Raw genomic sequence first — 13,516 nt, 5'->3', positions numbered from 1 at the left:
CCCCACTCCCTTAGGGACCCCAAGCATTTCTATTCTGAGGTTAAGACTGCTTAAAAACTGTTGGTAAATCATGGTCATGTGACAGTGATGTCTCCAAAAGTCCTTTAATTGCTGGTATGTACTGTATAGACACACGTGTATGTGCAGTGTGAGTGATGACTTGACTATATTTGAAGAAATGTTGAATTTTTTGTTAAAGAATACATGTGGATTGCTTTTTAAGGGGGAAAGAAATACATCCTGTGAAAATTTGCCGTAACTCATTTTTGGAACAAAAAATATTATAAGACCCAGTCTTATTTTTGGGCAAACACTGTAATAACGACCTAAAAGACCATTCGTAATCTACTTTCTCCATATATCTTTAAACTAATCTCCCAATACCTTCCCACATGTTACCTCCGGTCCTCACAAGACCTCATTCTCTCGTCTGCACGCATACATTCCTCACCCAATTGCCTCCAAGATCGCTCCCGAACATCCCCTTCCTTTTTATAGAATACATTGCCCCCAATATTCAGTACCTTCAGACGTCACCCGAAAAGACTCAACTCTACAGGAAATCCTACAGCTTGCAATGACCATGCTGCCAACTCACCACCATCGGAACTGCTGCAACTACCCGACCATGCTTCCCTCATTACCCTGTAGATTGTAACGCGTCCTCTCCCCCTCTGTACCAGCCTGCCACTGTTCCTTTATTAATTGTAATTTACCGTATATATGCATTTTGCATATAAACCCTCTTGTCATCTACATACCATGGCATGTGGCTATAAAAATAAACAAGAATAAAAAAAATACGATTTAAAAAAAAAAAAAAAAATTGGCCGTGAATTGGGTTTTATGAATACGTTTGATATATGCGCTGGGCACATAAATCAATTGTGCACAACATAAGCAACATAAAAAAAGGCCTTACTTAAATTATATAAATATTGCACTATGTGACTATATGTACTAAGAAAGCATCTAGGTAGCGGATTTTTTTTTATTAGTATTTATTTTTCTGGATGAAGAAAAGGGGGTATATCTATTTTATACACATATCTGAACATAAACATTATATAAAAAATAAGCTCAGCAAATAGCAATAAATGAAAAAAATTCTAATTGGGAAATGGAGATACCTGTAAATGTAAGTATAAGGTATACAAATATATTCCGTGTAGGAATAGGAAGATATAGACTAGAACTTTGTAGCCCCTGAACAGCAGATGCCGCAGGGGGGGGGGGATCATTTCCACAGCAGATTCCAATGGCACCTAAGAAATGCAATAGTCTGTTGGGCTGCCGTCTTTTCGCCAACAAACATTATGTTTTCCCTCTGTACGGGAAAGGGCTGCTTTTGTTTTGTTATCCTGAGCGGATTATGGCATTTTTAATAAACCAGCCTGGACGTTTTTACTGCACCCGCTTCTCGTGCCTACCTCAAGCTGCCACTGAGCGAGCAGAAATCTTACAGCGCACACAGAAGAAGAAGATGGAGACATGCTTTCATAATCACAGGCTGTTCGCCATGTCCTGGATAGTCTGTGCTGTGCACCACATCATTTTGTGCTGTACCCACATGCTTTTCGCCTCGATCAGGCTAAGAGAATCCTCACATTTAGTGTGTACCCTGAAGGCCTTCCCTCCACATACGCAACATGCAGATCATCAATGTGATCCGAAAATGGCCTGATACAGAAAGATAGATGAACGGTTGCTAAACATTTGATGCCTGACAACCCCACTGAGGAGAGGACTCTGGTCAGTTTGGTTGCTATGGATACAGTGACTGAGTTGGATCCGTCGATCAGTTCACATGATCCCTGTGCCTATGGAAACGAAGCTTGATAAAAGGGGACAGATAGGAGTGCCAGGAGAAATGAATGGTTAACGGAAACCACCAACATCAGTTCATTCAATATTCTTCAGGGTAGATGATTATTCATGCCCCATCAGACTGCTAAACACTGTTAGTACCATTTTTAGTATTCTTCATGCAAAAATTTCTACATTTATGTTTTTTTCCAGTCAAGATGGGGTGCAGAGTGTACATTAATGAGAAAAAAAAATGAATTTTTTTGAATTTACGTAACAGCTGCAATGAAACAGTGTGAAAAATATAAAGAGGTCTGAATACTGTCCGTACCCACTGTATATAGAAGCTGGGCAGCCGGCCGGATCCAATAGTACAATACGCTGGCATGATCATCATGATACTCCTAAATGTGGTTTATGAAATACTACATGTGTGTTGCTGTATACGCTGAGCCTTAAAGGGAGCATTTACCATGGTTAAATGGAAAATATATGCTAATATAAAACAACCTGCCATGATGTGCTGACCCTGGGCCCATGACTGCGCCAGGCAATCACTGGTCAGTGGGGACTACTGAACATACGGCACAAAACCACTGCAGCTAGCGATTGTGTGCAGCGGTCATGTGGGAGGGTTGGCGCAACTCAACAATGTTTCATATGTCCCGCTTTGTGTTTCCTTAGACTGAAGTTTCAATCACCTTATGATTAATATTGCCATGACTAGGTGGTCCTATGGCCTCTGGTCGACTGCGCCCCCTTCTTTGATAAGCACCTCACTGACTAAAGAGAGCCTGATGTGTTCGACGTTCACTTTCTCAGCTCTGCTGCATTGCTAAATCTAAAAACTATGACAGAACCTCTGCCCCCAGTAAACTAAGTGATACATCCTTGGATTCTTGGTCTCTTCGCCTACATCAGGCTCCATTCAGCTGAGTTAGCAAAAACCTGCTGACAGATTCTCTTTAATTAATTATTTTCATTCTAACTCTACATCTGCTATATAATTGTCTAAGGGTCATTTCCGTCTTTCGGTCCTTGTCTGTCACAGATATTCATTGGTCGCGGCCTCTGTCTGTCATGGAATCCAAGTCGCTGATTGGTCTCGCCAGCTGCCTGTCATGGCTGCCGCGACCAATCAGCGATGGCTACAGTCCGATGCGCCTGCTCCATACTCCCCGCAGTCACCGCTCACACAGGGTTAATGCCAGCGGTAACGGACCGCGTTATGCCGCGGGTAACTCACTCCGTTACCGCCGCTATTAACCCTGTGTGACCAAGTTTTTACTATTGATGCTGCCTATGCAGTGTCAATAGTAAAAAGATCTAATGTTAAAAATAATAATTAAAAAAAAAAAAAAAAAAAAATCATTATATACTCACCTTTCGCGACACTCCGGTGACTGCTCCATGCAAGCGGCAGGTTCCGGTGCGAAGGATGGTATGCGACAAGGACCTGGCATGACGTCACAGTCATGTGACCGCGACGTCATCACAGGTCCTGCGCGCCTGCGCGAGAAGGACCTGCTATGACGTCACGGTCATCACACCCTGGGACCGGAAGTTGCCGCGTGCACCGCGCACAGGCGACAGAACTACAAGGGGCCCTCGGATTGGAAGGTGAGTATGTGTTTATTTTTTAACCTGTGACATACGTGGCTGGGCAATATACTACCTAGCTGGGCAATATACTACATCGCTGTGCAATATACTACATGGCTCTGTGCTTTATACTACGTCACTGGGCAATATACTACATAACTGGGCAATATACTACGTGGCTGGGCAATATACTACGTGGCTGGGCAATATACTACGTGGCTGAGCAATATACTACGTGGCTGGGCAATATACTACGTGACTGGGCAATATACTACGTGGCTGGGCAATATACTACGTGACTGGGCAATATACTACGTGGCTGGGCAATATACTACGTGACTGGGCAATATACTACGTGGCTGGGCAATATACTACGTGGCTGGGCAATATACTACGTGACTGGGCAATATACTACGTGACTGGGCAATATACTACGTGGCTGGGCAATATACTACGTGGCTGGGCAATACACTACGTGGACATGCATATTCTAGAATACCCGATGCGTTAGAATCGGGCCACCATTTAGTAGTATACAAATGTATAGATCTGTGTGTACAGTAGGGCTTCAGCTCTCTGGTAGCCACTCGGATAGGCACCGGTACAGGGTTTTTACATCAAAACAGCATAAAGTTTATTATCCATCATAAATTTTACAGCACGAAAACAGATTTTCTTCAGTACAAATGAGTAAGAAACAGCCCTTTATTCAGGAGCAATGAAAAGTAAATGTAGCAGCCTCACCAATCTCAGTACTCCAAGCAGCATCAGCTCAAGCAGTTCACCAAACACACACCTCTGTTCAGCTCCAGGCGAAACTCCACTCTGCTGAGCTAGCCCAGCTGCTGCTATCAGGCCTGTAACCCCAGGCCTAACTATGGGAATGACCTTTCCCACCCAGACTCTTGGTTTCTCCTAAATCCCAGACCCCAAAATCCAGTCAAATTAAAAAATTCTATCAGGGTTAATGGTGCAGTCTTTACATTACTGGGGGCACCCACCTCAGTGACATATCTGCCATCCAGGACCATACCTGCACTGCACAGCCCCCCACCCACCACCAGTGATCTACAATACAGCAAGTGAATTCTCTTTAATTCCCCTGACAGTAATTATACTTGGCTCATGTCCCGTATTAATGGATGAGCACATCTAGGTCACATTTCAACTTTATTTCTTCTCCTGTATACTTGGTGCATTTGTGTGTTGGCAACCTGTCATTCCATCACAGTAATAAAAACAATCTCTCAGCCACTGATCGCATGGACTAGTCTGCTAACTGGATTTTTTTCACAACTGTATACTAAATACCTTTAAATTAATGGACTTAGAAAGGAAAGAGGTTTAGCTAGATGTAAGAGGTTTACCCATTAAAGGAAGAAGACGCTATAATTATCCATTCAAAACACATTCAGTGTTTCAAAGAGGTGGGAGACTTTGGACCTGAAGGCTTTCAATGCATGTACAACTGACCATTATTTGGGCTATGTGGTTGTCACTCCTAGGCTATATTCACACAGCCGCGTCTATTTTTTTAAATCCGTTTAAAACGTTTTTTTTTTATCATGAATTATCTTTACTGCCTCTGGGTTGCATCTGTTTTTTTCATAATCAATTCCTAAAAACTGAAGCAGGCTGACTGTACTTGTATTTGATTCTTCAGAATGGATCAGTGAAAAACGGAAAGAAAAAAAAAACGAGTATGAAATACAAAGTATCTAAGCAAATAAAGAAAAAAAAAAGGGAGCGCCAGACAACAATGCGAAGCAGGATAGATAGTAAAAAATAAACCTAACCGTAAAATTATAGAGTCTTCATGTCTTTGTCAGTGGGCAAACTTACAAAATCAGCAAGGGTTCAAATACTTATTTCCCCCACTATATTACTATTATATACAGTACAGACCAAAAATTTGGACACCTTCTCATTTAAAGATTTTTCTGTATTTTCACGACTATGAAAATTGTACATTCACACTGAAGGCATCAAAACTATGAATTAACACATGTGGAATTATATACTTAACAAAAAAGTGTGCAACAACTGAAAATATGTCTTATATTCTAGGTTCTTCAAAGTAGACACCTTTTGCTTTGATGACTGCTGTTGTGAATTCTGTGGTCAAGCTCCCTCCTGTGGTCATGAGCGGTACTTCGGCTGGTTCTGTCTATGAGCTTCCTCTGGTGGATGTGAGTGGGGCTGCGGCTTCTGAGTTTCCTTCCTCAGGTGACGAGGTTAAGTCGTTAGGTGCTGCTCTATTTAACTCCACCTAGTTCTTTGTTCCTGGCCTCCAGTCAATGTTCCAGTATTGGTTTTGCTCTCTCCTGGATCGTTCTTGTGGCCTGTCTGCCCTGCATAAGCTAAGTTCTGCTTGTGTTACTTTTGTTTGCTATTTTTTCTGTCCAGCTTGCTATATTGGTTTGTCTTGCTTGCTGGAAGCTCTGGGACGCAGAGGAAGCACCTCCGTACCGTTAGTCGGTGCGGAGGGTCTTTTTGCGCCCTCTGCGTGGTTGTTTGTAGGTTTTTGTGCTGACCGCAAAGCCATCTTTCCTATCCTCGGTCTATCTAGTAAGTCGGGCCTCACTTTGCTAAAATCTATTTAATCTCTGTGTTTGTGTTTTCATCTTTGCTCACAGTCATTATATGTGGGGGGCTGCCTTTTCCTTTGGGGAATTTCTCTGAGGCAAGGTAGGCTTATTTTTCTATCTTCAGGGCTAGCTAGTTTCTCAGGCTGTGCCGACTTGCATAGGGAGCGTTAGGAGCAATCCACGGCTACCTCTAGTGTGGTGTGATAGGATTAGGGATTGCGGTCAGCAGAGTTCCCACATCTCAGAGCTCGTCCTATGTGATTAGCAACTATCAGGTCATTTTCTGTGCTCGTAACCACCAGGTCCATTGGGGTTCTGAATCACCTGTTCATAACAGACTGCTTTACACACTCTTGGCATTCTCTTGATGAGCTTCAAGAGGTAGTGACCGGAAATGGCCTTCGAACAATCTTGAAGGAGTTCCCAGAGATACTTAGCACTTGTTGGCCCTTTTGCCTTCACTCTGCGGTCCAGCTCACCCCGAACCATCTCGATTGGGTTCAGGTCTGGTGACTGTGGAGGCCAGGTCATATGGCGTAGCACCCCATCACTTCTTGGTCAAATAGCCCTTACACAGCCTGGAGGTGTGTTTGGGGTCATTGTCCTGTTGAAAAATAAAATGATGGTCCAACTAAACGCAAACCGGATGGAATAGCATGCCGCTGCAAGATGCTGTGGTAGCCATGCTGGTTCAGTATGCCTTCAATTTTGAATAAATCCCCAACAGTGTCACCAGCAAAGCACCCCCCACGCCATCACACCTCCTGCTCAATGCTTCACAGTGGGAACCAGGCATGTAGAGTCCAACCTTTCACCTTTCTGCGTCGCACAAAGACACAGTGGTTGGAACCAAAGATCTCAATTTGGACTCATCAGACCAAAGCACAGATTTCCAATGGTCTAATGTCCATTCCTTGTGTTCTTTAGCCCAAACAAGTCTCTTCTGCTTGTTGCCTGTCCTTAGCAGTGGTTTCCTAGCAGCTATTTTACCATGAAGGCCTGCTGCACAAAGTCTCCTCTTAACAGTTGTTGTAGAGATGTGTCTGCTGCTAGAACTGTGTGTGGCATTGACCTGGTCTCTAATCTGGCTGCTGTTATCCTGCAATTTCTGAAGCTGGTGACTCGGATAAACTTATCCTCAGAAGTAGAGGTGACTCTTGGTCTTCCTTTCCTGGGGCAGTCCTCATGTGAGCCAGTTTCTTTGTAGCGCTTGATGGTTTTTGCATCTGCACTTGGGGTCACTTTCAAAGTTTTCCCAATTTTTCGAACTGACTGACCTTCATTTCTAAAAGTAATGATGGCCACTCGTTTTTCTTTACTTAGGGGCTTTTTTCTTGCCAGAATACAAATTTGAACAGTCTATTCAGTAGGACTATCAGCTGTGTATCCACCAGACTTCTGCACAACACAACTGATGGTCACAACCCCATTTATAAGGCAAGAAATCCCACTTATTAAACCTGACAGGACACACCTGTGAAGTGAAAACCATTTCCGGTGACTACCTCTTGAAGCTCATCAAGAGAATGCCAAGAGTGTGTAAAGCAGTCATCAAAGCAAAAGGTGGCTACTTTGAAGAACCTAGAATATAAGACATATTTTCAGTTGTTTCACACTTTTTTGTTAAGTATATAATTCCACTTGTGTTAATTCATAGTTTTGATGGTTTCAGTGTAAATTTACAATTTTCATAGTCCTGAAAATACGGAAAAATCTTTAAATGAGGCGTGTCCAAACGTTTGGTCTGTACTGTACATATATATGGTGTGCCATAGACTTTGATAGTAGAGTTCAATCTGCCAAACAGATGAGAACAATGTTTGATGACCAGAGACAAGTTTCCAAACATAATAGTGTATGGTTCAATTAAACTATGGGTTCAAGTGCTGTCTGAAAAAAACAGACAGGACGCAGATCGCAGATGTGTCACACAGATTCGTGAATGTAGCTTCAGCTCCAGAAAGAGCGTCTTTGGAACAATCATTGTACAATTACATGAAACCTTAAAGGGGATCTGTCATGACACTCATTCTGCCCGAACCATGGGCAGCCCGAGTCAGAGCCTGGTTGCGCAATTGCAGAGAGGTATGTTTTAGCGTATGTGCACAGAGTTGGTTTTCCCAGAGGAAACCGCGTCCGTAAATGCTCCTTTGGAGAGTTTTTGCTTTCCCGCAGCAATTTTGAAGAGTATGTCAAGCATCTCCTAGAGAATATTTTCCTGAAGTGTTTTTAGCAGCCTTTAGATTGGACAGTAGCTATTTTGGTGCATTTTCCCTGAGAAGATGCTTTAAATAAGTGACATGCATCTTATTTCCCACCAGGCATTTTAAAAACCTGTATCGGAAGAAAAATGCTGCCCAGCAAATATGAACAGGGAGAGCTCATAGACAACTCAAAAAAATTCTGTGTGCACATCTACTCTACAACAACGCAGCCTTTCAGGCAGAGTAATTTGAACAGCAATCCCGGGAACTATAGGAAGAGACCCAACTACTCCAGGGAGGTTTCACATTGGCCTCTCCTCGCCCAGCTCCCGTTGACTGACAGGTCTCTGTGGTATAACGCACAGGAGAATTCTGCCAAGAGACCACATTGGACTAGTCAGACAAGACACAAATCCTATTCAGTTTTGCAAACTATGTCTTCTCTGAAACATCACAATATATCAGAGAAAGTCTGGGTTCACATTGCATTTTTGATCAATGCCAGTGGGTGTGATGAGGTTTCCATCGGAAGCCTTAAAAGCAGGATTCAGGCACAACCCATGATGAGGCACTGACTTTAATGAAGCAGAAGTCACTTTGTGCCATGTCTGACCTCCTTTTTAGGAGTGTATGTCTTTATCAGACAGAAGCCATGACAGAGCCACCGACTGGTGGAAAACATGCAAAATGAACATGGCCTAAAATATACCTAGCTGAAATCAGACCTTGTTCTCATTCTAAATACGAAGGGGCAAAATCATTAAAAAAGTGTTTACAAAATAATTCTGGAGTAAAGTACCTTATTAAGCTGCAATATTTTAGTGCAAAAAGTTGCTAAAAAATATTTTGATTGCGATTTGGCGTTTTGAAGCTAGTACCGGCCAGCTATACCAATATGAGCAGAGCAGAAGCAGGAAAGGTGCATAGCTATGCCCATCCTACTATATAATTGTCTAAAGGTCACTTCCGTCTGTCTTTCTGTCACGGATATTCATTGGTCGCGGCCTCTGTCTGTCATGGAATCCAAGTCGCTGATGGGTCGTGGCAAAAAGCCCACGACCACTGCCAGGACCAATCAGCAACAGCCACAGTCCGGCGGCAATATGGCCGCTCTTTCCTCCCCGCAGTCAGTGCCCGCTCCATACTCCCCCCTCCAGTCATCCAGTCAGCCCTCATGCCAGCGTTACCAGAGCGCGGTGTAACGCACTCCGGTTACGCAGCTATTAACCCCGTGTGACCAAGTTTTTACTATTGATGCTGCGTATGCAGCATCAATAGTAAAACGATCTAATGATACAAATAATAATAATAATAATAAAAAAAACCTCCGACGTCGCGTCCTGTCCGCCGGCAGGTTCCGGTGCTAAGGATGCTATGGGAGAAACCAGCCATGACGTCATGGTCATGTGACCGCGACGTCATCCCAGGTCCTGCGCGAGAAGGACCTGCCATGACGTCACGGTCATGTGACTGCGACGTCATCACAGGTCCTGCGCTCATAGTCATACCAAACCTGGCACCGGAAGCTGCCGCGTGCACCGTACACAGGAGCCAGGACTAAGGTGAGTATATGTTTATCTTTTATTTTATGTCACTGGCCAATATACTACATTACTGGGCAATATACTTATACTACGTAGCTGACCAATATACTACGTGGCTGGGCAATATACTACGTGGCTGGGCAATATACTACGTGGCTGGGCAATATACTACGTGGACATGCATATTCTAGAATACCCGATGCGTTAGAATCGGGCCACCATCTAGTCTACTATATAATTGTATAAGGGGTACTTCCGTCTTTCTGTCGGCAACTTCCGTCACAGAAATCCCGCGTCGCTGATTGGTCACGGCAGCCAGGACAGGCAGCTGGTGAGACCAATCAGCGACGGGCGTAGTCCGACCGAGAATTAGTCCCTCCCTACTCCCGTCCAGTCAGTGTCCAGCGCCCGCTCCATACTCCCCTCCAGTCAGCGTTCACACAGGGTTAATGCCACCGTTAACGGACCGCGTTATGCCACGGGTAACGCACTCCGTTAACGCTGCTATTAACCCTGTGTGTCACCAACTTTTTACTATTGATGCGGCCTATGCAGAATCAATAGTAAAAAGATGTCATGTTAAAAATAATAAAAAAACAAAAAATCTGCTATTCTCACCTTCCGTAGTCAGCCCAGGCGCGCGCGGATGCCGCCAACTTCCGTTCCCAGAGATGCATTGCGAAATTACCCAGAAGACTTAGCGGTCTCGCGAGACCACTGAGTCATCTGTGTAATTTCGCAATGCATCCTGGGAACGGAAGATAGCGGCAGCCGCGCGCGCATCGGCACAGCTTCGCTGGATCCCGGCAGGTGAGTATATAACTATATACTAATACTACGTGGGCTGTGTTATATACACCGTGTGGCTGCTATATACTACCTGGCCAGTGATAGATACTATGTGGGCTGTATATTACGTGGCCAGTGTTATAGACTATGTGGGCAGTGTTATATACCGTTTGGGCTGTGTTATATACTGCGTGGCCTGTATTAACTCATCGGGTATTCTACAATATGTATGTATGTATTGTAGCATGGCTAAAGGGTGTGTAGTCGACGGGAGGTATGTGTCACATAGGTGGCGTGTCGCTGTGATGTAGCCCGGAGTGTTTTCTTTATTTCACATAAGCATGTATATATGTGTTTCAGGACCTGTGGTGATGTCAGACCACATGTCTAATCATGTGATGGGATGGGATACTGGGTGTGGTTAGCTCTATACAAGGTCGGTTTCACACGTCCAGATAATTCCAGTACCGTATAAAATCGGTACTGGAGTTATCCGTGTCCGTGTGCTCACGTGGCACATCAGTGTGGCACACGTGCGGCACACGTGTGCCGCCCGTGTGACCACTGGGTACCACACGCACCGTGCAGGAGACAGCGCTAAAGTTTAGCGCTGTCCCCTGCATCGTGCTGAATCCACGATTCATATCTTCCCTGCAGCAGCGCTTGCTGCAGAGAAAATATGAATAATAGTGTTTAAAATAAAGATCTATGTGCCCACTGCCCTCCCACCCGCCGTGCGCCACCTCCCTTCCCCCCCGCTGTTCTGAAAATACTCACCCGCCTCCCTCGTTGGCTGTCGCTGCTTCCTGGTCTGGCCGCATCTTCTCCTGTATGCGGTCACGTGGGGCCGCTCATTTACAGTAATGAATATGCGGCTCCACCTCCCATAGGGGTGGAGCCGCATATTCATGACTGTAATCGGCGGCCCCACGTGACCGCATACAGGAGAAGATGCGGCCAGACCAGGAAGCAGCGACAGCCAACGAGGGAGGCGGGTGAGTATTTTCAGAACAGCGGGGGGGAAGGGGGAAGGGGGGTGGCGCACAGGGGGTGGGAGGGCGGTTGGGCACATAGATCTTTATTTTAAACACCATTATTCATATTTTCTCTGCAGCAAGCGCTGCGGCAGGGAAGATATGAATCGCGGCTTCAGCACCAGTGGAGGGGACAGCGCTTAATGTAGCGCTGTCCGCTGCACGGCACACGGAGTGCACACGGACAACGTCCGTGTGCGGTACGTGTTTTACACAAACCCATTGACTTTAATGGGTCCGTGTAATACGTGCGCTCCCACGAACACTGTCATGTCTCCGTGTTTGGCACACGGAGACACGGTCCGCAAAAAAAAAAAAAAAAAATCACTGACATCTGAACAGATGCAGTGATTTTTATGTGTCTACGTGTGTCAGTGGCTCCGGTACGTGAGGAAACTCACCTCACGTACCGGAGACACTGACGTGTGAAACAGGCCTAAGACAGGCTAATGCTTTACACAGCAGATATGTGTGGAGGTGAAACCCTCCTGAGTGTGTTAAGGCTCCAGGACTGAGCCTGAAGGACTGGACACTTGCTTTTCTTTCCTGAGCCAAAGGCTATTTGTTTTCTGTTATTTTTGCCATGTGGTTTATGAAGCAATAAACCCTGTGAACTTTTAAAGGAACGTGCCTCCTGTGTATCAGCCGTCGCACCTGAGTGAGTGAAATCCCTACAGTATGTATGTATGTATATAGCAGCCACATAGTATATAGCACAGGCCACGTAGTATTTGTCTGCTATATACTACATGGCTCCTACATACTACGTGGCCTGTGCTATATACTATGTGGCTGCTATATACATACATACATACATACATACATACATACATATTCTAGGATACCCAATGCGTTAGAATCGGGCCACCATCTAGTCCGTCAATAAATTACAAGTTATGGCCACTCGAGTGGTGTAACCTACCATTTTGGGAGGTGTCAGGTAACTGCTGCAGCCAATCAGCGGCCACTGACTGGCTTCAGTTGTCAGCTGACATAGCTGGCTGGACAATAAAGCCAGCAGACTGATATTGAATAACGGTGGTAGTACAGGAGGTCAGAATGGTTTTCTTTGCTTTTTTTTTTCTCCTTTTCGCACCACTTTGGACAACCCCTTAAAGTATGTTGAAACAGTTGATGCAGGAACTGCACAGTCACTGTTCTACATGAGAGCAAAGGAAACTTGTATCAAACACAAGAGTCAATTTGTACTTCCCCAAGGAAGTGAAGGATAAAGCAGCTACCATTAACGAATAGGTCATGTGCAGCTTTACTCGTGTGGTTGTCAATGAAATATATTAAGTTACTCCGCATAAAGACAGTTTATAAATCCATACGAATATTTATAAAAGGACTACCCCAAGCTACTTATGCCTATGAAGTGATGTGAATATAAGGAAAAAGAGCGCACATAGGGTGATAAAAGTGATAATTTGGATGACAATATGCGGTAGGTGCACTCACCTTTAGAGGTTGTGAAAAGTCACAACCCCTTGCACATTATGAGAACAGTGGTCGCTGCAGACTCCCATGGATACCAATGTGACAAAGAAGGAAGGAAAAGACCGGGTTTCTCAATGTATCCGCGCTAATCACACACGATGGAAATGTTCTTGAAAATTTTATTGCGCCGACGCATTTCGTGGCAATCTGCCACTTCCTCAGGGCCACCTTTCGCTTTGATGACTGCTTTGCACACTCTTGGCAGTCTCTTGATGAGCTTCAAGTGGTATCAAAATGATGCTTTTTTACAATTTAACATGGTTCTCTCCAGAGCTACCCACAACTGAGTAGATTGACAGACACCACAGAGAGGTCCATAGCAAAGATTGTGCTGATGTATTTGATGTCGGCATAGTCTTGAAGTGGTTAAAAAGAACCAGTCACCCGTTTCGTCATGTAACAGTAAAACCTATCACCTTATTCAGCACCTGTGCTGCACCCCATAAATG

General features: G+C 44.6%; 1 protein-coding gene across 1 annotated transcript in view; it reads right to left on the bottom strand.

Annotated features, from left to right (window-relative positions):
- The window catches only part of LOC138675041 (guanine nucleotide-binding protein G(q) subunit alpha), a 183,087-nt gene that overhangs the window by 110,364 nt on the left and 59,207 nt on the right, over positions 1-13,516 (bottom strand). The gene's annotated exons all lie outside the window — the stretch shown is intronic.

Source organism: Ranitomeya imitator, chromosome 1 (genome assembly GCF_032444005.1).
Source record: "Ranitomeya imitator isolate aRanImi1 chromosome 1, aRanImi1.pri, whole genome shotgun sequence".
NCBI classification, from domain to species: Eukaryota; Metazoa; Chordata; class Amphibia; order Anura; family Dendrobatidae; genus Ranitomeya; species Ranitomeya imitator.
Note: the sequence above shows the minus strand (reverse complement) of the source record. Positions and strands in the feature narration are given on the sequence as shown.